Source organism: Kogia breviceps, chromosome 9 (genome assembly GCF_026419965.1).
Source record: "Kogia breviceps isolate mKogBre1 chromosome 9, mKogBre1 haplotype 1, whole genome shotgun sequence".
Lineage (NCBI taxonomy): Eukaryota > Metazoa > Chordata > Mammalia > Artiodactyla > Physeteridae > Kogia > Kogia breviceps.
In genome coordinates, this window is record NC_081318.1 from 52,778,978 (window position 1) to 52,802,785 (window position 23,808).

At 36.0% G+C, this 23,808-nt stretch overlaps 1 long non-coding RNA gene across 1 annotated transcript in view; it reads left to right on the plus strand.

The window, feature by feature from the left end:
* Positions 1–13,806, plus strand: part of LOC136794853 (uncharacterized) — a 114,466-nt gene extending 100,660 nt beyond the window's left edge. Inside the window, exons 2-3 of the long non-coding RNA XR_010842211.1 lie at positions 13,288–13,494; positions 13,710–13,806. This is a non-coding gene — a long non-coding RNA (uncharacterized lncRNA). The remainder of the gene's footprint in view (positions 1–13,287; positions 13,495–13,709) is intronic.
* Positions 13,807–23,808: the final 10,002 nt, after the last annotated feature.

The following is a 23,808-nucleotide window of genomic DNA, read 5'->3' on the forward strand; positions in this document are numbered from 1 at the left end:
CAATCACTGCACCTCTGTTTAAGGGGCCTTGCTGGGAGTAGTACTGTTTTTAGCAGAAACTAATTACATTGCAGACATTTCTGGAATTGGATATAAAAGCAAAGAAAAACCCTGGAGCAGAGATGCCCAGCAAGAAGGAAACGTAGCAGAGGAAATTACTGGAAACAAGATCCTGACTAGCCAGAAGTCAATGGACACCATACTCTTCCTGGCCTTGAGAAATGATGTGGTTGAAATAGACTGATATAGAGCCACAGAGAGTGGCTTATATGTTTATTTTGTTTATGTCTGTCTCTCCCCACTGGAGTGTAAAAATCCATGGACATGGATTTTTGTCTTTTTTATTTGTCACCAAATCCTCAGTGTTTGGCACATAGTACTCATTCAATATAGTAAATATTTGTTGAATGAATGAATGAATGCCTTGTCCTTCTGAATGGATGGGTGTGAGGGACATCCCCTCCACCTCAGCGACTAGTAGACCACCATGAAACACTGCAAGGGGACTTGGCTATGGTAGCTTTTTACATTATATCCTGTCTTCAAACAATAGCAGTTTAAACATTTTTAGTTAACTTAAGAAATATCATTTTAGTCAAGAGAGACTACCAACAAGTACTTTAAGTAACCAGTGGGTCCACTGGGCCCTATCTGTATCTGAGGGGGAAACTTTTAGGTTAGTAACAGTACAGTTTTGTTTTGTTTGTCTCTTTGTTTTATTTAGGTTTTTGTTTTCATAAACAATCCACCCCTCACTTAACCAAGATAAAATGAATAATGAGAACATGTTGATGTGTTCTTGAGAGAACATAAGGACTGGGCACAATGCAGTGCAGCACAGGGTTATTTAGCCTTTCCGAATGGCTCTACATCAGGCAGACAGTGAGTGAAGATTTGGAGTCAGCAAAAGCACTTGAGGACAGTAACAGTGATATTGGGCAGGACCTCAGTGTTTCATGTTGTTACCAAATGCAAGTGAAGCCAAACAAACCGAAACATCTGAGTTTGGAGCAGAGAAATTTTTATTGCAGGGACATGCAAGGAGAATGGGTAGCTCATGCCCCCCCAAACCCTGAACTCCCCAAAGGGTTTCAGCAAAGCATTTTTAAAGTCAAGGTGAGGGAGAGTCATGGTTGACTGTTGCAAACTTCTTGGTGTAGGAATCCTTTGTTCTTGCATCTGTCCATATAGCTCAGGTCATGATGTTCCTGTAAACTTTCAGCAAGACAAATGTTCTTCTCTGTTCTGCAACTTTTTGTCTCTATATGAATGAAAAAGTGTTATACCCTTAAAGGTCAGAGCCTTGAGAATGGGCTATCCTGTATATATCATGCTATAGGCAACATTCTTAACTCGAAGCAGTAGAGATAGAATACAAAGGTTAAAGCAAAAGAAACAGATCTAATATGGAGTCAGATTTGTTTTTCCCTATTACAATATGGTTACACAGGTCTTTTGATATTCCGATATTCTTCAGTCACAGCAGTTGCTGAAGGAGAGCTGTTAAGCGCAGGGGAGTAACAAGCAAGTCTTGTTCTGCACATCCACCATATACTCCTTATTTTGCCAACAATTTGACCATAGTTCCCTAATTGTTCTAACTTCATTTTTGCTTTAATTCTCCACCCTCATTAATTTCCATCATTAATGGCATTGTTTCTGGGATATGAGCTGGTAATTAACATGTGAGGTTCTTCAAGTTGAGATTTAACAGTCTTACATCCTATCTTGTCATCTACCCAAGCCTCTAATAGCACAACAAGGTGGCACAAAACAACTAAGAATATCTAACTTTCTAATTTCTGAATGATATGGAAAATACAATGAAATCCGTCCAGGAATAAGTGACTGTATTACATGATTGACAGAATGGCAAACAGGCTAAGAGTTAACGTGATTTCCTTAGTGGGATTTCAGATTTAAAATATGAATACCTCTTTGGGTAGAAATATGGATGTCATGACTCTACCATGAACTTAGATATTTTTTCATGTTTATTTCATGTTTAATATCAAGTATGTTAGTGTATAACATGTAATTCTATATATCTCTGTGTATACAGGTCAGTTTCAGATCATTTCCAGAACACACACATACACACAAATAAAATGAATAGGTTCAATCAAATTAACAAAATTTCATTCACACACTAAATTCCTATTGTTCAGTAAGGAGCATGGTTACAAACGGTCCAAATTCATCCTGGATTATAGGTAAACAAGAGCTACTTTAAAATACTCTGTCTTTTCATTCAAAAATAATGGATGTTTTTATTCACATCTTCTGTTACACATCTGAATTAGTGTTTGTAGTGTTCTTCATAATAGTCCATATTTTGTTTGTGTTGTTTGGTGATTGATATCTTTTTCATCATGGTTTCTCTTTGTTTTTATATAAGGAAGATATTGATATTCGCATACAGATGTTGTGGACAGTGACTTTTGTGGATATCTCATATGGGTTCTAATTATTTTAATATATTCTCTTGGGATTTTTATATAAACAGTCATATTATATGCCAAAAATAATAAATTTGACTAATTTTTAATGCTATGTCATTTCCCCTTGCCCCATGGTTTTTCAGTGGTGGCCATGTGATTTAGCCATGGCTATGTGTTTCTACCTGGGAATGTAAATCTTGTGGAAGGAAAGCAAAGGGAAAGACAGAGGAGAGGTTATTTGCTGTAGCTGCAGAGGGCTTGAGAGCCCAGTGGTATAATGATGACTGTCTGATGACACTGGGGGCCTCCTGAACAGATCATTTCTATGAAAGGATCTGAGCTTTCTGCCTTCCTTAATTTCCTTCCAAAGGATCCTGACTAGGGTGTGTGGGTGGGGACTGGAGTAGAGGATGGAGATGCAATAAAGGCAGAATTTAGAAAATGATGATTAAATTTGGAGCAGCAAAGGATGTTTGGATTAGCTCAGTAGTAGGGAATAGATTAGAATGACCGGTCAGAGAAGATTAGAGAGAGCTTTAGATTATGAATCTTAGACTAAGAAAATAGCCTATGGACTTTATGAGCATATGGTGATTTTTTCATAAAAGTGTGAGTTAAAAATTACTTTTAACGGATTGTGAAAATAGAACTTACCTTAATTTCTGTGGAAATTGAGAATAATTGAACAGGGGTCAAATACCTACTTTGGGTCCTGCAGGACTGCCTACTGCAGAACATGCTAACAGATTGGAAATGTATTGCTACCCATGTTGTGAACACCCACTTCCATTTTTTAAATGTGTGGGAGTGAAAATACTAGAGGGAGAGAGTTTCTTGGGACAGGGGTGTCTGTGCATTATATGTCCACCTGTCCCCTATCATGGGGGAGAGCTAGGGACTGTGTCCTGGGAACTGCAGTCCTAGTAGAGGAACTTTGAAAAACCAATAAAAGTGCTTCCCAAGTGAGAAATGAATCAAAATGAAACAGTACTTGTGCATGCATTACATCCAGAAGAAGGAACACCTCTAATAGCATGTGATACTACACTGCTTATCTCTAATTACCTTTTATTCATGGTCCTGGTTCTTGAGGTGTCAGACAACCAGGAATAGAGAAGGTGAAAGAGAAGTAGAGAAGAAGCAAAAATGTCCCCATCCGCCATTGCAGGCTGAAGTCTGATGCAGATGCTATCAGGGGCGGGGGATGGGGGAAGGACGAGGAAGGTTTTTAAATTGTATTGAACCAGATTGAGACAGTTTGTCACTAAAGGACCTTAGAAATTTGGGGAGATCTGCCTGCAACTTGTGGCGGACTCAGGGAAAGAATTAGTTTGTGAGCATATTTGAAGGTAGAGTGGGAGAAAGAATAAAGGTGTTCTCTGCTTGTATCCTATTGAGTCCAGAGGATTCAATGAAATATTTACATATTGTTATATGAGGGGAAAGTTTACTATGAGGAGACATGGGAAATAAGAAAATCAGGATATAATAACAGCTAGCTAGGAATGAGTTTTTTAAATCCTAAAGCTGGCAGTGGCAACAGAAATAACTGGACAGATGTGAGAGAGATTTAAAGTGTACATTGTTGATTTTTGATGATGGCTAATTGAACTGAACAAGAAAATAGAAGATTAAAAGATTGCTTTGAAGTTTCAAGCCTGGAATAATGGTGGTACTATTTACAGAAAGAGAGTAATCAAAAGGGACTCATTATTGAACAAATAAGGAATAAAAGGGAAAAAAGGAATGTGTTTTGGAAAACGAAACTAAATAATAAAAAGGGAAATATTCAAAGGTCTTTGAAATCAGAACAATGTAGGAGCGGGTCAGTCTTCATAGAAGACTAGTGACAGAAGATAGTGATAAAGGGAAATCGTTTACCACAGAACTTGTAACATCTCTGACACTATCTACAAATCCCCAATAACAGCAACAACTATAATAATAATTTATGTCATTGATGCTTGGGGGAATACTAATAGAATTATTGAGGGCTTACTATGTGACATGTACTATGGAAGTGCTTTAAATGCATCACCTTATTTAGTTCAGATAACAGCATTCTTAGGTTTATAGCATTATTATACTTACCTTAAGGAGAAGGAATAGGAGAATTACTGAGTTTAAGGAACTTGCTGAAGTCTTTTATTTATCATTATTTAAATATCCTGGTACTGATGATATCCAAAAGGGATTATCAGATATAGAAATGATCCATTTCCCAAATAAATCAACAGATAAGGAAATAATCTTCTATGTATAGAATTTCAGTCACAATGATGACTAGTAATTGACTAGCATTTTCTACCCTTCTGCTCTGTTTGCTTCTGTTGTTGGAAATTCGAAAATTTCCTTTCTGTTACTTGCTTTTTAAAAATAGTATATTGTGATTTTGTTTCTCATGTTCTGATTTATTGTTTTTCATGCAGCTATTATTTTCTCTAAACTTGCCGCTCCATTTCCTTTTTCTCAAATATAAGCTTTTTATTTTAGAACAGTTTTAAATATATAGAATTATTGGGAAGAGAGCTCCCGTAGACCACATATCTACCTTCCTCTACTGTTAATTTTATACATTTGTATGGTACATTTGTTACAATTAATGAACAAATATTGATACATTATTATTAACTAAAGTCCATACTTCATTCACATTTCCTTATTTTTTCCCTAATGTCCTTTTTTTTTTGTTCAGACGGACCCAGTATATTATTTATATTACATTTAGTTGTCATGTCTCCTTGGGGTCCTCTAGACTGTGACAGTTTCTCAGATGTTTCTTGTTTTGGATGACCTTGACAGTTCTGTATGGATAGGTAATTTTTTTGAACGTTTCTGAATTTGGGTTTGTCTGATATTTATCTCATGACTAGACTGGTATTATGGTTTCTCGGGGATAAAAACACAAAGGCAAAGTGCCATTTTCATCATATCATATCAAGGGGCTATCAGTTTGACATGACTTTGATGTTGCTCTTGATCCCCTGGTTGAGGTAGTGTTTGTCAAATTTCTCCACTGTAAAGTTACTCTTTTATTTACTGTTCTCCATATTTATCCTTTGGAAGAATGTCACTAGGTGCCGCCCATTAATGTAATGGGGAGTTATGCTCCTCCCTCCTTGAGAGCAGAGTATCTATATAGATTGTTTGGAATTCTTTTCCATGAAAGATTTGTCTCTTCTCCCCAGTTTTTTTAAATTAATTCCATCATTTATTTATATCAGTATGGACTGATAGATACTCATTACTGCACCTTATTCTCCCACTCCCTTCAGTGAGATTTCATACATTTGTAACACATTTAGATTCTTTTGTCATACTAATATACTAGTCTGCATTCCATACTAACATCTACCAACCTCTTAAGTGATTTTTTAAAAATTTACATACATTAAGGTTTACTTTTTGTTTTGTAATATTCTATGAGTTTTGTTTAATATCTTATATTGACCACTGCAGTATCATAAAGATACTGCCCTAAACAATACTGCTTCACTGACCTAAAAAATCCTTTGTGCTTCACTTGTTCAACCCTTCCCAACATGTTATTTTTCTATATCAGTTATCTCAGTTCTTTGAAAAAAAATTCAGGACCTATAATTAATTAATCTTTATATGAGTGTTTGTGTGTGTAATACACATGCACACATATGTATGTATATGTGTACACAGTTAACAAATTGGTTGCACCTTTTTAATAATGTAGGAATCACTTTAACTTCACTGCTAACTATGAACAGAAAGTGATATTCCCACTTACGAAGTTAGCAAAGTGTCAAGAATATTGGTACCATCATCACATGATGAAGTATGTTTGTGAGCGTAACCACTGAAGGATATTGTATTACCTAATCTGTGTCACAAATCTGGTGAAAAACCTTCCGATTGGAAAAGTTTAAAGATATCATTCTGTTTATTCCAAGGGATTGATGCTGAGTCATAGAAAAACAGACATGAAACACATATTTTTTTAATGTTCCCCCCAAAGGCTTCACTCTCATGCCATTATTGTTTAGTATTTATTAACAATTATCTAATTGTCTTCAGGTGTTATAAATGAGACCCTAGGGCTAAAGATAGATAATTCAAGAACATGATCAATTTGCAACATGTAGGAAGAACTAAAGCGCAAATGGAAATTATTCAGGACCTATCAGTATATAACTAAAATGATGCTCAGTAATTGCCTGGTCAATTTGCCAAAATTGGCCTCTGAATCTTCTACACTGCTGCCCAGAAGACAAATTTGCTGCACTTCTTATTCTTTTAAAAAGCCAACGATAACCTTAGTCATGTATTTAGTATCACCTTTTCATTATCTTTAAGAAGAAACTGATGAACCGGCCTAAAGTTTCCTTGGGAGAAGTTCACGTGGGATTTGTAAAAGTGCTCTGGGCTACTCCTCATTACTGGGCACCAATGAGAAGCAAGTTTTTCATTGAATGTTGAAAAACTGTGTACTTAAATCTGGTTCTGCCACTTTCTAGCTATGTTACTTGGGGCAAGTCATTTAATGCTCTAGTTTTATCAGTAAAATTGAAAAAATAATACCTAGCTCGTAGAACTATTTATCTATTTATTCATACAGTCAATAGATATTTGTTGAATGCCTCCTGTATGTCAGTGTGTTTTGATAGGCCCTGGAAATACAGAAAGGATCAAGAAATGTAGGTTCCTATCTTCATGAAGCTTTTATCCTGGTTAAGAAAATAGACGTACAAATAATCAATTGCCTTTGTGAAAAATATTACATAGAATAGATGTATAGCATATTATGAGTTTTATGTTATGAGGAACACACAATATAACATACAAAAATACATAATTTGTTGTATATATTTGGTGCTCAAAAGATGTGAATACCATCTACCATTACCATTTAGGTATTCATTTACCGAGCTTGCAGTTACTGGCATCTTCTACATGGTAGTGGAATGTGTATGAGCAGGCACCATGTGTGTTTGTTACAATTAATGAACCTACATTGATATACTGTAATCACCCAAAGTCCATAGCTTACCTTAGGCTTCACTCCTGGTATTGTATATGATGTTGTTTTAGATAAATGTATAATGACATGTAGCCATCATTATAGTATCATACAGATTATTTTCATTACCCTAAAAATCCTCTGTGTTCCATTTATTCATCTCTACCCTCCAACTCAGCTCCTGGCAGTCTTTTTACTGTCTTCATATTTTTGCATTTCCAGAATGTCATTTTATTGAAATCATACAGTATATAGACTTTTAAGATTGGCTTCTTTTACTTAGTAATATGCATTTACAATTCCACCATGTCTTTTCATGGCTGGATAACTCATTTATTTTTAGTGCTGAACGATATTCCATTTTCTGGATGTAGCACAGTTTATGTTATAGTTTTCCCATAGATACTCTTGGGTTTTCTATGCAGACAATTATATCTCCTGTGAAAAATGACAATTTTTGTTTCTTTCCAATTTTTATTACTTGATTTCATTTTTTTTCTTATTTATCACATTGATTAAACTTTGAAAATCACATATCAAATTTTATAATCATGATTATACCAGAAGAGTCAAAGGGTTTAGTATAATTGGTCTAATATTATCTGGTTTAATGTGTTTTAGAGGGAGAAATGATTTTTCAGTAGGTTTTTTCATCTTTTTATTATTTTATTTAATTATTCTTGAATCAGTTTTTATAATTTATATTTTTTCCAAAAGTTGTTTATTTCATATGTTTTCAACTCTTGACAAATCATTTTCATATTACTTCTAATTTCTATATTATGTACCCATTTTCCTTTCTAATATTCTTTATTAATGCCTTTTTTTCTTGAACAGTACTTGTAGAGATTTGTTACTTTTTAAAATTTTCTCTAAGAAACTTCCTTTGGTTTTATTGATATTCTCTATTCTTTTGTTTTTCTATCATTAATAATCTTTTATATTTGATCATTTTTTTCTTCTATTTTATTTATGTATGTAATATCTTTTAGATTCTTAAAATTAGCTCGGCTTCCAAAAATATATCCCTGTGCTATTGCAGAACTGATGATTTTATTCACCATCATCCCCAAGTAGAGTTCTGGCTCCTTATCCAGGTATGCAAACTTGATCTTTCCCATCTCTAGTCTCATCCTTTGCCCTTCCAAATTGTTTTAGTTCTCCACAGACCTCATGCCCTTCCTTCTACCTGTAATTCTGGTCACCTTTTCCTTTCCTGACCAATCCTACAGACCCTTCAGGATTGATCTTAGGTATTCTCACTAAACCCTGGTTTGGACTAAGGGCTCCACCTGTCCTGTGCACCATTGCACCTTGTGAATCTTTTCATTAAACCATTTAGTGTTAGAATTGAGTTGGTCTCTTCATTTCTGTTTCTTCCCAGGTATGCACCAACTACTCCAGGGTAAGAATCTTGTCTTAATTCATTTTAAAATAGATGTTTTATTTTGAAATAATGCCAGATTTATAGAAAAGTTGCAGAGATAGCACAGAGAATCCCTGTAAAATCCCCACCTGATTTTAGTTTCTCAGTGCTATCATCTGTATTGGTCAAATCTAAGAAACCAACATGGACACATTAAATAAACTTCAAACTTTATTTGGTTTTCACCAGTTTTTTCATTAATTTCCTTCTGTTCCAGAATCCAATCCAGGATATCACATTTCATTTAGTTGTCATATCTCCTTAGCCTTTGGGGATCTATGATCATTTATCAGTTGTGTTTTGTTTATTCAGTTTTATAACCCAGCAACTAAGTAATCTAAACTGATAACTTAGAAAGTGGACAATGAATTATTCTGGTTTTGATAGTTCTGCTCTCTCATTTTGCTATTTGCTCAGTTCTGATTTTTCTAACTGCTGCTAAAAATTTGCTGCTTTATGCTGTGCACAGATTTCTGGCCACTAGTTCCAGCTAGCTTTACCTTTGGGCTTTATGCTAGTTACTTCTCACTCATAGGCCTTTCCCACTTCTTTTGGGCCCACAAAAATTTCTTGAATGGCTTGGATGAAAAGGTTGCATACATATGGTTAAAGGTTACAGAACTGAGAAGCTACAGGGTTTCGTATTCACTGACTGCTCAATATAACATCAAGGGGTAAGGAGAGATCACACAATTCTTTGGAGCTCTAGCATTGTAAATGCAATACACTTCACGTCCGTAAGACCAGAGGATATCAGACCCTCCTCAGTATTTGGTACCATCGTCTCCTTGCTGGCTACAGAAGGGGATAGCGTGCTAAGGAACATCCATTACATACAACAAACCTCTCTTTGGAGTAAACCCCCGATGTACGGACTCTGACCTTAATTGGATCAAGCAGCAGTGAGAATGTGCTCCAGGGCTGTATATATGGCACTGGCACCAATAATTCACTACTTGGAACAGCACAAAGTGGTAAGATGAAGAATTCTGGAAATATCTGTCTGCAGTTCTATAGCTTTAGGCTTAGATTGTTCACTCACCTAAAGGCTCTCCTTGAGCCCCATGAATGATAACTTTGACCTAACAGACATGCTTTTAGATAAAGAATTTTTGTTTGGATGCTTAACTTTTATTCCCTTGAAGTCTTCAATGATACATAAGCCTGCCCTAAAAGCAACGAGTGAAAAAATTACTTGGTCTAACTGGATACAGAAAGTAATTTTATAAATTTACTAACAATATCCCAATAGACTTTTCATATTATCCCCTTTATAACCCTTGGACAAAAATACAATTTAGATAAATTACAGCTTTGGTAATACCTGTAGCTGAGTAATACAATAATGAAGATTATAGAGTTTTTCATGAATGTCATCCCCAAAGAGTTACAGCCAAATTATTTAGAACCTATGGGGAAAAATAAAACTCAGGATTGCATTTATATGTAATTTTATTTGTCCTGAGGCCAGCCTGACTACAGAGGAGCAAAGGCTGATGTAGGGCACAAAGCTTTTGCTCAGGATAGATGTTGGACTTTTGTATGATACCTGTCAACACAGTAATTGGTACATGCGTAATTCCCTAAAAATTATATAATTACATAGGATACAAATTTAAAGCCAAATCTGGAAAATCAACATAAGACCGATAATTCACTATTGGCTGTGTCTGAAAAGCAATTGTTTAATTCTTTTGTTCATCTTGCTAAATGTGTACACAGCAGTCCCTATCTGCCAGCACCTGTTCACAGAACCCTCTATAGTTGGGTGACTAGTCTAGAGACTTGCACAAAGTAAGTAGGTGATCAAAAGATACTCGTTGATAGAATACATGATGGTGAATTTAATTAATATGATAAGTTTAATGGAGCAGTCCAACGCCTTCCTGGACTCCAAGAATTATCTTAAACTTGAGACTGACTTTGAGGGGAAAAAAATGGTTACGCTTCATAAAACTAGAGTGGACTTTAGGTGCCAAATGAGTTTTCAGCTTTTGTTTTGGGGATAGGGGAATATTAGGTGAGCCAGTAGTACTAAACAAGATAGGTAATTCTCCATTCCCACAGAAACTCTCCCAACCCAGTCTTTTATGAACTCTCACGGGACCCCTGTAAATTGCTTCTTCATGTCTTTCCTTTACCTTAGAGAATGTTGCCTCATTAACTCTTTTTTAAGAACAACTCAGATCATTTCAGAGCTGCATGAGGAAAATTTTTAACAGCTTTGTTGAGGTGTAATTAATATGAAACATACTATACATATTTAAAGTGGGCAATTTGATGAGCTTCAACATCTGGATACACCTGCAGATCCTTCACCAGGGTGTGGATAATGAGCATAACCACTACCTCCATCAGCTTCCTCCTTCCCCCTTATCATCCCTTCCTTCAGCCCTCCCCCACAACCCTTCCACACCACCTCCATCCCCAGGCAACCACTGCTCTTCTTTCTGCCACTGTAGATTAGTTTGCATTTCATAGGGTTTTATATAAATGGAATCACACAGTATGTACCCTTTTTTTTCTGGCTATGTTCACTCACCATAATTATATCAAAGTGTAGCAGAGAAGAACAAACCTGACTCCATATTGGATCTTTTCCTTTAGTTCTAAGCCTTGTGCATTGTCGCCTGTGCATCACGCTGGCTTTGTACCTTTGTAAAGGAATGTTGCCTCTACCCTGAAACACACATGCTAACCCATTCTCAAGGTTCTGACCTTTAAAGGTATAACATTTATTTGCAGAACGGAAAATAACACTTGTCTTGTTGGAGGTTTATAGGAACATTGTGTCCAGACCTACACTGACAGCTGCAAGAGCAAAGGATTCCTGCACCAAAAAGTTTGCAACAGCCAACCACATCCCCTCACCTTTTAGTAAAAAAGAAGCCTGAATTCTGACTTGAGTAAAATGGTTCTTTGGGACACTAGTCCACCATCTTCTCAGTCTGCTGGCTTTTCAGATAAAGTCCCTATTTCTTTCCCCAACAAATCATAACTCCATTTATTGACCTGTCCTGCAGTGAGCGATATGAGCTTGGACTCTCTAACAAAGATTCATCCGATAGCCTATTCCTTTGTATTGCTGAGTAGTATTCTGTTCTATGAATAAACCTCAGTCTGTTTATCCGCTTACCTGTTGATGGATATTTGGGATCTTTTGAGTTTTGGCTTATATTAATAAAGTTGTTCTGAATAAGATACCAGACTTTGTATGGGCACATTCTTTCATTTCTCTTAGGTAAATACAAGGACTGGAATAGGTAGGTCATGTGGTATGTATATATTTGACTATTTAAGAAACTACCCAACTGTTTTCAAAAGTGCTTGTGGCATTTTACATTCTGATCAGCAGCACATGAGAGTTCTAGTTACTTCACAGCCTCATCATCACTTTGTATGATAAAAATTTTTTAATTTGAGAAATTCGAGGACAACTGGTCTTCTAGTGAGTGGGATGCATCGGATCCCAGGGTGATGGTGGGGACTCATTGCTGGACCCCCAGGCCCATGGCTTCCTCCCCATCCACCTGCTGCCCATTTCTTGGCCCAGAGCTAGGGCAGGGACCCAGGACCTGGGCAACTTTTTCCCCCAAAGTCCCTGGGCCAGGGACCACCGGGGAGGAGAAGGGTTCCTCCCCAACACTCCTCCTGGCCCATGATGGACCATCTCAGGCACTGGAATTCACTTTGAAGTTTCACTGATGGCTGGCCTCAGCAGGCAAGCATATTTAGAAATTTTCACCAGCCGAAAGACGTCCCTCCTGCATCACTTTCTGTCAGTCAGACACCTTTTGTGCATGGAGAAATTTTACTTTTTTATTTACACTGCTACAATGAAGAAACATCAGTAAATTAGAGGAATAAAAATACAGTAATGTTTAAAAAAAATTCTAATCTGTATGTAGTGGCATCTCATTGTATTAATGACTGATGATATTGAGTATATATCTATGTGCTTATGTCAAGTATTTTCTTTGGTGTCCTGTCCATTCAAACCTTATATCTTGTATGGTAGACTATCTATTCAAACATTTTGCCCATTTTGCTTTCATTTTAAGAGTTATTTATACATTCAGGGTACAAGTCTTTTATTTGATATATGATTTGCAAATATTTTCTGCCAGTTGGCAGCTCATCTTTTGACCACTTTAACAGTGTCTTTCAAATAGCAGAAGTACAGAATTTTGATGAAGTTCACAAAGATTTTCTCTTATGTTTTTCTCTAGAAGTTCTATAGTTTAATTTTTGTGTGTATGTGGTAAAAAACACCTATCATGAGATCTACTCCCTTAACAAATGTTTAGGTGTTCAAGTACAGTATTGGTAACTGAAAGCATGGTGTTATACAGCAGATCTCTGGAATCCTTTCTTCTTACATGACTGAAACTCTATACTATTTAACAATATTCTGTTTTCCTTTCTTCCAGACCCTGTCAAATGTTACCAAATACCAGTTTGTGTACCTGATACACAGGAAGACCAAACAACCCAAAACTTTGGAGTTTGGAGCAGAAAAAGGATTATTGCAGGGCCATACAAGGAGAACAGGTGGCTCATTCTCAAAAAACCTGGAACTCCCCAAAGGGGTTCAGCAAAGCATTTTTAAAGGCAAGGTGAAGGAGGGGCATCCCAGGGTATGTGATCAGTTTGTGCACAATTCTTATTGGTTGATGTTCAGGTAACGGGGTGGTGTCACAGGTGTTAACATTATCAATCCTTAAGTGTCAGAAGGTCTGGGGGCTATGTGCTCATGATCGTCAAGTAGTTAATTTCTTCCATTTGGTGGTGGGCTGTAGCATCTGAAAAACTCAGGAAATATGCATTAGATACTATTATCTGCTTACTCTAGAGAGAAGCTACAGCAGAGGATATGGGGGAAGGGGGTCTGTCTCAGGAAGGCCCCCTTGGGTCCTGCTCGGTTACACAACCACCATTCTACTTTCTGCTTCTCTGAGTCTGACGACTTCAGATGTCTCATGTAAGCGGAATCATGCAGTATTTGTCCTTCTTTGACTGTATTATTTTACTTAGTATAATTTCCTGAAGGTTCTTTCATGTTGTAGTATGTGTCAGGATTTCCTTCTTTTTAAAATTCCATTGCATGTGTATACCACATTTGTGTTATCCATTGATGGACATTTAGGGTGTGCTGCAATGAACATGGGAGTGAAAATATCTTTTAAAATCTTATTTTCAGTTTTTCTGGGTATATACCCAGAAATGGGATTGCTGGATCATATAGTAGTTCTATTTTCAATTTTTGGAGGAACTTCCCTGCTGTTTTCCATAGTGGCTGCACATTTTACATTCCCACCAGCAGTGTATGTGTTTTAATTTATCCACATCCTCATCAACACTTGTTGTTTTCTGTTTTTGTTTTTGTTTTTGTTTTTTTTTCTGTACGCGGGCCTCTCACTGTTGTGGCCTCTCCTGTTGTGGAGCACAGGCTCCGGACGCGCAGGCTCAGCGGCCATGGCTCACAGGCCCAGCCACTCCACGGCATGTGGTATCTTCCCGGACCAGGGCACGAACCCGTGTCTCCTGCATCGGCAGGCGGACTCTCAACCACTGCACCACCAGGGAAGCCCTGTTTTCTGTTTTTTGGGATAATGGTTGTCATAACAGGTGTGAGGTGATAGCTCATTGTGATTTTGATTTGCGTTTTCCTGATGATTAGTAATGTTAAGCATCTTTTCATCTTCCTGTTGGCTATTTGTATGTCTTCTGTGGAGAAATGTCTTTTCAGGTCCCTTCTCATTTTTTAACCAAGTTATTTGTTTTTTTTGCTACTGAGTGGTAGGGGTTCCTCATATATTTTGGATATTAACCTCTTATCAAATAGATGGCTTGCAAAAAATTCTCCCACTCCATAAATTGTTTTCACTTTGTTGATTATTTCCTTTGTGTGCAGAAGCCTTCTAGTTTGATGTAATCCCACTTGCCAATTTTTTGCTTTTGTTGCCTGTGCTTTTGATGTCATAACCAAGAAATCATTGCCAAGACCAGTGTTATGAAGATTTCCCCTTATGTTTCCTTCTAGGAGTTTTATAGTTTCAGGTTTTATATGTAAGCCTTCAATGTATTTTGAGTTGATTTTTGTGTATGACGTAGGATAAGGATCCAATTTCATTCTTTTGCATGAGGATATCCAGTTTTCTCACTGCCATTTATTGTAGAGACTGTCCTTCTCCATTGTGTGGTGTGGCACCCTTGTTTGATTGAATACATGCGTGTTTATTTCTGTGATCTTAATCTATCTTTATTCCAATGGTCTATATGTCCACCTTTATGCCAATACCATAGTATTTTGATTATTGAAGATTTATAATATGTTTTGAAGTCAGGAAGTGTGAGGCCTCTAGCTTTATTCTTCTTGAACAAGATTATTTTGGCTATTCTGGGTTCTTTGTGGTTCCGTATGAATTTTAGGATTTTTTTTTCTATTGTACAAAACATGCCATTGTAATTTTGATAAGCCTTACATTAAATTTGTGGATTACTTTGGGTAATATGGACACTTAAACACTGTTAAGTCTTTCAATTCATAAACATGAGATGTCTCTCCATTTTTTAAATGTCCTTTACAATTTCTTTCAGCAATGTTTTGTAGTTTTCAGTGTGCAAGTCTTATACCTTCTTGGTTAACTATCTTTCTGAGCATTTTATTCTTTTTCATGTTATTGGAAATGGGACTGTTTTCTTTTTTTCTTAATTGAAATATAGTTAATTTACAATGTTGTGTTATTTTTAGGTGTACAGAAAAGTGATGCAGATATATATATATACACATACATATATATATATTCTTTTTCAGATTCTTTTCCATTATAGATTATTATAAGACATTGAGTATAGTTCCCTGTGTTATACAGTATGTCCTTATTGTTTACTTATTTTATATATAGTAGTATGTATATGTTAATCCCATCCTCCTAATTTATCCCTCTTCCTCACCTTTCCCCTTTGGTAACCATAAGTTTGTTTCCTAAGTCTGTAGGTTTGTTTCTGTTTGGTACATACGTTCATTTGTATCATTTTTTTAGATTTCAAATATAAGTGATATCATATATTTTTCTTTCTCTGTCAAGGTTGAGAAACGTAACCAACCTACCACATACATAAAAATACAAATAGCAATTTAGACAAAATGAGGTGACAGAGGAATATGTTTCAGAGGAAGGAACAAGCTAAAAACCCAGAAGAACTAAGTGACTTGAAAATAGGCAATCTCCCTGGGTATGTTTTCTTAATTTCCTTTTTGAATTGTTCATTGTTAAGTTTATAGAAACACAACTGATTTTTGTATATTGTTTTTGCATCCTGAAACTTTGCTGAATTTATTAGTTTATAACTCTTTTTAAACTATATGAAAGAGATCAAATAAAATCATCAAAAGGGTAAATCCCTTTCTTGCTTTGAACCTTAAGAAAAACATAAATTGGATAATTTTTATAGGGACATCGAACAATATAATGGGAGGTGTCTTCAGTAGCAGTTTTATCAAAAGTTTCTTCATAGAGCCCGTTATTATATCAGCCCTCAATAAAAGCTGAGGACATAATGCTAAATCATAGTACTGCAAATACATTTCTATGATTGCTTGATTTCCAATTATGACATGAACTGGAGGAAAACATGACAGTGTGACTTCCTTGTGTCCAGGACTTATAGGCTTATTTCTGAAGTCCACACTGCAGGGATAGAAAAAAAAAAAAAACTTTATAATAAGTTGTGAAATTATAGTCAAATACTAAAAATAAGTGTCTTTTCCACTTTCTATAGTATAATACTAAATATAATTACTTCTATATTAGCCTAAAATAAGAAATGTTTTATTGATTTATATGAATTTTTGAGGAACTTTGTGTATAAGTCCATCTCAGTTAAAACAGAAGCTCTTAGTCTTAAAAATCTTAATTATAACCACAAGGTAGCAAAAATCTTTAAACAACTTACCATTTTGGAAACTCTTGTAACTTAAATTGTGAAACTCTCAATTTCTACTTTACATCTTTTAAAAAGAAGACCTGATTAAGAATCTTTATATAAAGCACTTTAGACAAAACTTCTTAAATTAGGTGTAAACATTAAACAGGAAGGTAAGCTATTACTGCAATAAGGAAACAAAATGAAACGTGTGTAAAAGTGTTAATAAGAATGCAACAGGCTTCTACAACACTCAGGAGAGAGATGGGGGCTTATATATAGTCTTTTTCTTTTTAAATAAATGAAGAGAGGAATAGAATGTAGGATAATCAAAATGGCTGGGACACAGCTCTTTAAAAATAAGTTTTCAATTTGCACAACTGAAGGAATAACATTATTTTCTCTAAAGGCTCATGAGGAAATACAAGTAATAAAGCAGTAGGCAAAACAAAATAGAAAATGTGAATGAAACAGAATGGTTTGCGTTTGGGGTACTGAAATCAACCAGTTTGATTTAATAGATTATTTTTGGGAAGCCAAACAGAACTTGAAAACAACAGTATTATTTTCAAAAAACAATTCATTTTATAACAAAAAAAGCAAAGATTTATGTAGTGAATTCTACTTCAGTATTTATTACTGACTAAATCTAAGTAAAAGAAGAGGGAAGGGATGCTGATGCTTTTTATGGGAAAATTAAAAATGATAATGATTAGTGGTGATACTTTGTCCCATTTTTCAACATGACTCATGAGCATGATCATTGTGATCACGTGCTCCTATGTGGCCTGCAAAATCTGAAATATTTACTACCTGGCCCTTTATGGAAAAAGTTTTCTAATGCTTAGACTGATAGCACTTGAATTATCTCCCACCTGGTTGTTCCATCTGCAAGAGATATGGAATAAAAAGCATTAGTAGAAATTATTGTACATACTTCATAATATTGGAGACTAATATACATTTGTCATGACAATGAGCAACTTAGTAGTAGGAAAATGCCTTTTTAAGTGTTTGTTGCTGAAAGAGTATAAATTCCTCATTTGATAGTTTGATTTCCAGAATTCAGTGAAGAGAAATAGTATTTTATTCTTCTTTCAGGTGATCTCAAAATCATTTTCAACCATTAATTAAGCCTCATTGCAAATATTATCCCTATTTTACAAATACAAAAAATAGAGCAGTGAGAACTCAAATTACTTCTTTAGAATCATGTGGTAAAATGATAGAGGGATTGGGAACAAAACAGTGCTCACAAGTCAGTATTTTATCCCTTTGATTATTCTCCAGCTCCAGCACACAGTTTAAATGCTTTTAGGAATGTTTCCATTTCTTTCTTTTCTTTTTTTTTTTTTCCCGTCTCTTGGAATAAGAGTAAGAATACTCACCTGGGACGTTGTGGCTATTTCAGCCATTATAATCAAACACCTGCAAAAGAAAACTTGACCAACACCTCATCCACATTCTTAATCATCCCTAGAATGTAAGAGTCAGGTGAGGACCAAGTAAAACAAACATACAGTTTCAGAGGAAATTGGAATTGTTTGCCATGGAATAAAGAAGGAATTTAATAAGGCTTAAAATGTGCTAAAGCTGCCTTTTCATTCCTTTCGGAAGTGTCAGTACATTGGTTGAAGCCAAGAAAACATCAAAGTATACTGAGTAGTTGGGCAAGGAGACATGGTTTCATAATTTTCATTTCATTCTGCAAGAGTAGAATCACCAAATCACTAAGATGAGAGAAAGAAGAGCCTGAAGGATTATGCCTCTTCTTGAGACTGAAGCAAGTATCTCTCAATATCTGAAATTCTGCTCCTTTGTCAAAGCACAGTTCAAAAGCTGAGTCCTCCATGAAGTTTGCTTCTGCTTTGGAAGGCTTATCACACCTTCCTCTATGCTCTCTTACAATTCTGTTGAACCTCTATCACAGGGGTTCTGAGTATGGCCCCGGGACCAAGCAACATGCATATCACCTGGAAACTTGTTAGAAATGCAAATTCTCAGACTCCTCACAGGCTTTCTGAGTCAGAAACTTAAGGGGTGGGGCTCAACAGTCTATTTGTTAACAAGTCCTCCAGGTGCTCCCACTGAAATTTGAGAACCATGGCTTTCACAACTTGTATTTCATTTGTGTTTTGTTGTAGCTTGCAACGGTTCCTCCAAGGGCTCTCCAAGCTGCAGGTATGTCCATTTATTATTTTTTTTTAATCCCGAATTCCTCGTATTGCTAAGACCATAGAGTTCACAGTATTTTGCATTCAGTATTCACTCAATGAATGTTTGCTGTTAAATTGATATCACACTTTGGTGTTTCAGTATATCACATTAGTTGTATTTATAATATATATACTACTGGATCATTTTCCTGGGAAAATAGCATAGTACTTGAGATAATAATATTGCATATTTTCTCTGATCAGATGAACCCTAAAAAAAAAAACTAATGTAGGTTTTCAAAGTTTGGTGTTCCTTGTACCATTCTCAGAGAAGGTTCCTTAGTGATTCTGTTATGTGCTTCTTATCCTCTTGGTGAAAGTGTAATGATTGAGTGCAGGCTTTGAAATCAGATCGATTGGACTTGTATCCCAGCTCTGCTCCTTTTTCTCTGTGCTTATTCAAGTTACTTAACCTTTTTTATGCTTGAGTTTCTATCTGAAAAATAGGGTATCATGCTCTTTTTGCTAAGTTGTTATGAGGTTAAAAATACTGTCACATGTCAAGCAATCAATAAACATTTGCTGTTACTTAATTACTGGTTTTATTATCAACTTGAGGAAAGAACAAACATACATTTTCTACAGTGAATAATCATAGCATGCTTAACTGATTATTCGGAAAGTACTGCATAATTGCCTTACTATGAAAGAACATAATATTTCTATGCTAGGGAAAAAATGTTTGGACAATGGTTTATTCTATAAATTGTGCAATTGATGAAATTACTTTTTTCTAAAGAACTGAGTTGTTACAAATGCCCTTAAAAGAGACAGCATGCTGTTTGAGAAAGAACAGTAGACTTGAAATCAGAAGGCCTGGGTTAGAGTCCTAGTTCAGTTCTGGTTATGGTTAGGATTTGAGTTTAGGTGACAAATCAAGGTGCAAGTTACTTAGCAAATCTGAACTTCAATTTTCCACCTCTATAAAATAAAAGCAATAATAATTTGTAAACTAGTTAATTTCATAGAGTTGCTAAAAGAAATAAATCATAAACATAAAAGTTGTTTATAATATGTAAAGCAGTACATAAATACAAGGTACAAAAACACCTTGCTATCGCTATTATTATTGTTATTATAAAATCGAGGTTCTCCACTGCTCGTTATTTGCTAGTCTCTTGTTATATGGACATGGTTTGCTGTTGGAGTGCCAAGTGAGAGCAAACTGAGTAATATTCTTTCTTAAATTTATTTTTTAAATTTAATTATTTTATATTCCAGTATAGTTGGTTTACAGTGTTGTGTTAGTTTCCAGTGTACAGCAAAGTGATTCAGTTATACATATACATAAATCCACTCTTTTTCAGGTTCTTTTCCAATATAGGTTATTATAGAATATTGAGTAGAGTTCCCTGTGCTATACAGTAGGTCTGTATAGCAGACCTATTGTTGATTATCTATTTTATATATAGTAGTGTGTATATGTTCTATTGTCTAGAACATACTGTTGATTATCTATTTTGTATATAGTAGTGTGTATATGTTCATCCCAAACTCCTAATGTATCCCTTTCCACCATGTTCTTGTCGATGTAGTCATATCCCATAAGAATGGGGTTCAGAACTTTGAAACATTTCACATGTGCTAATAAAACGCTGTTGGATGCAAATGACTTCTGCTTTGACAGCTGACCCTGCTTGGATTTAAATTGGTGTCCGTGAGGTGTGTGGCATTACACTATATCATTCAGTGCTATCAGATTCTCTGCCTGTGAAGAGAAAATGTATTTTTCTGGCTTACTGTCACTACAGTCCTAGTTAATCAGTTCCCTGGTGCTTCTCTTTTATGACTTCAGGCTGTGCAGTAGTTCTGCTGCAAAACTACATTCTCACAGGGCTTTTGCTTTTATTTGAAGTTTTCGTGCTTATGCTTGAGTTTTCTATTAATATTTATGAATGGCCCCACAAACTTGATGGCAGTTTTAGAATCAGCCAAGGAATCCCCCAGGATATCTGATCTGGCTGTTTTTCTAAAAGAACAACCACCACCAACCCCTCTCCTTTGCTTACTCTGGAGGTTCAATCAACAGAACCATAAGACGCATAACTAAAGTTTGGAGCTTCTCTTGCTTTTTAGATTGAGGGTTAGAGATAGATCCAATGTAGCCACTGGATATACTTAATGTGATACATATATCAAGGGAAGTTTCTCTAGAAATGTAGAGAGAAGGATAAGCTTGGCTCCCTAGGGTGTAAGACCTTGATAAAGAGTGATCTCAGCCATTGAGAATCCAGCTCAGGGTTGAAGTAAATTCCAAAACCCAATTGGGATGGAGTGTCTTGACCTGGATACTAAGGAATGAAGAGAACATAGGCTGTGCCCACAGGGATAATACAGTATGTGAAATACAGAAAAGCATGAGAGGACAAATGAAAGTAATATTAATATAACCATGTAGTATATTACATTTCTTCTGTATACTTCTCTGTATCTTCCAAATTTTATGTGGTGGACAGGTATTATTTTTGTCAACAGGACAAATGTGCTGAGAGATATCTGAGGAAATAGTGTAACTTCTTACAAGCTTCCTTCTTTCTCCATCCTTGTATTTCCGGAGGCTAGTATAGTGCCTGGAATGTTGTGGGCACTCAATTAATATTTGCTGAATGGAAGAATTAATTCATCTTAAAAAAGCGTTGCAGAGAAGTATGTCTCATATGACCATGAATATATTAAGAAGAAAAATATAAGGAAATGGATAACATTACAATATGTATGAAGTCATTGGATGGTTTTGGTCACGAGTGATATAACGTGAATAATATTTTACAAAAAGATCACTTTGGATACTGTGCAGAAGAGACCTTTGGGGAAAAAAGCGGAAACGTTTGTCTAATCAGAAAGCTATTCTATATGATAAGCGTGAACCAAAGTGTTTGGTAAGGAATGGCTGCTGTTAATTGTATTTTGGCATAGCACTACAGTTCTTGTTAGCAGATTGGACATAGTCTGTGGGCAACAGAGAGTGGTAAAAAATGACTCCAGGTTTTTCGGTGTGAGCTGCAGGAGCAATGATGTATCATTTCCTGAGAAGGAGAATAGTGGTGAGGAGGATGTCTGGAGGGAACGGGAGAGTACATAATTCTCTTTTGGTCATAATACATGTGAATTTCCCATTATATATAAAAGATGCTCACTTAATACAAATCTTATTTATACAAATCTATATGGTTTTGGAGAGAAATCAGAGCTGAAGATACAATTTGTGTGTTGTACTGTCATTAAATATCTATACACTTAAACCATGGGACAGGGTGATTCTGCAGATATATGTGTATACACACACACACACACACACATACACATATACATAAAGTGAGTGGAGAGAGAAGGAGGGAAGGAGGGAGGGGAGGGGAAGGGAGGATAAGAGAGGGAAAATGATGCAGGTGGGTGAGAGGTTAAATGCAGGTTTTTGCTCTTTCAGTATCCTGAAAGAGCAAAAATGGATAGGATCCAGGGGCTGAGAAAAATGTTTGGATTTACAAAAGATTAGAGACAGTACCTTTTATAAGCATGGGAGAGAAAGGAGAGTATTTACACACACATGTAGGGAGGCCAATAGGCAGATTGATTAGAAGATTGTCTAACCGAGAGGGAGTGAGGAGTGAAGGGAGTGTATCTGCAGTTTGGATAAAGAGAAGGTCTGAAATATTATCTTAGCATGTGGGAGAACCAACTGACTATGACTAGACACGTGCTGAGGGTCTACTTGAGATTTGTGCTTAAAAATATTAGGTGAAATCAGTCAGCAAGGTTGAGTGCTTTTCCTTAACAATTCTCTGATGCTCAGGTGCAGGTGTGGAATAGGCAGACAGTTGGATTTAACCCGGGCTTACATTCTGTAAAATGAGTATGATGGAGTGAGAACAAGAGAATGGAGGGGATACGAAAAGGAGTGATTTACAATTATAGTGAACACCCTACTTTACTGTATAATGTGAAAATTTCTCATGTTGATCAATATTCTTATAATATTATAAGAATATATCCAAATCAATTTATAATATATCCAAAGCATCCCATCAATGCATAATCATTCTTTGATGTCTGTCAATATCGATGACGTCTTCTTTTTGTAGTAGAACTCTTTGCACCTTCAAACACGTAAAAGCTGCTATGAAAAAGTGGAGGTTGCTTTTTCCTGTGCTTATTTCAATAAAAGTTAATGAACTCTATTGCCGGGTACCAGGAACCTTTTCTCTACAATCAGTTTGACCAATGATTTTCAAAATTGCTTTGTTCTTGAGTCCGAAGGTACCACTTTCTCTCCTTCAGTCCAGAATTTGGTCCTGTGAAAAATCCGGAAGGATGCACTGAGAGGGAACGCATTGAGAAAAGTGCTGTTCTTGTCTCGGGAAGGAATCCTGGCCCCTCATGGGACCCAACAGCGTTCCCTTTGGGTTTGGGCTCATGGCTGGCCCTACCTCTCAGCCTTCTCTTTACAGCTACAATGAATGCTCTGGTCCAGCTGCCACAGGAAAGCACATTTTACTAGAGAAAATCAAATCCTTGACAATTGACAAGAAGATTCACAACCCCAGCAATTGATGATAGGATAATCTGTGGCTGACTTCATAAAATGGCTGCAGTCAGACAAAAATGTGCAGACAGTTAGGAAATGAAATGTAATAAACCAGCTACAAAAATAGATTCAGAACACCATAATGTAAAGAGAAACAGGAAGCCACGAAGGGAAAGTGTCAGGGCCATTAGAAAGCTGAGTATTCAAGCTCTCATTAGATTTGGCTGCGGTCGATGTTCTCCAGGTTAGTGGTACGAACTGTTTAAGGACTGTTCAAGTTGACT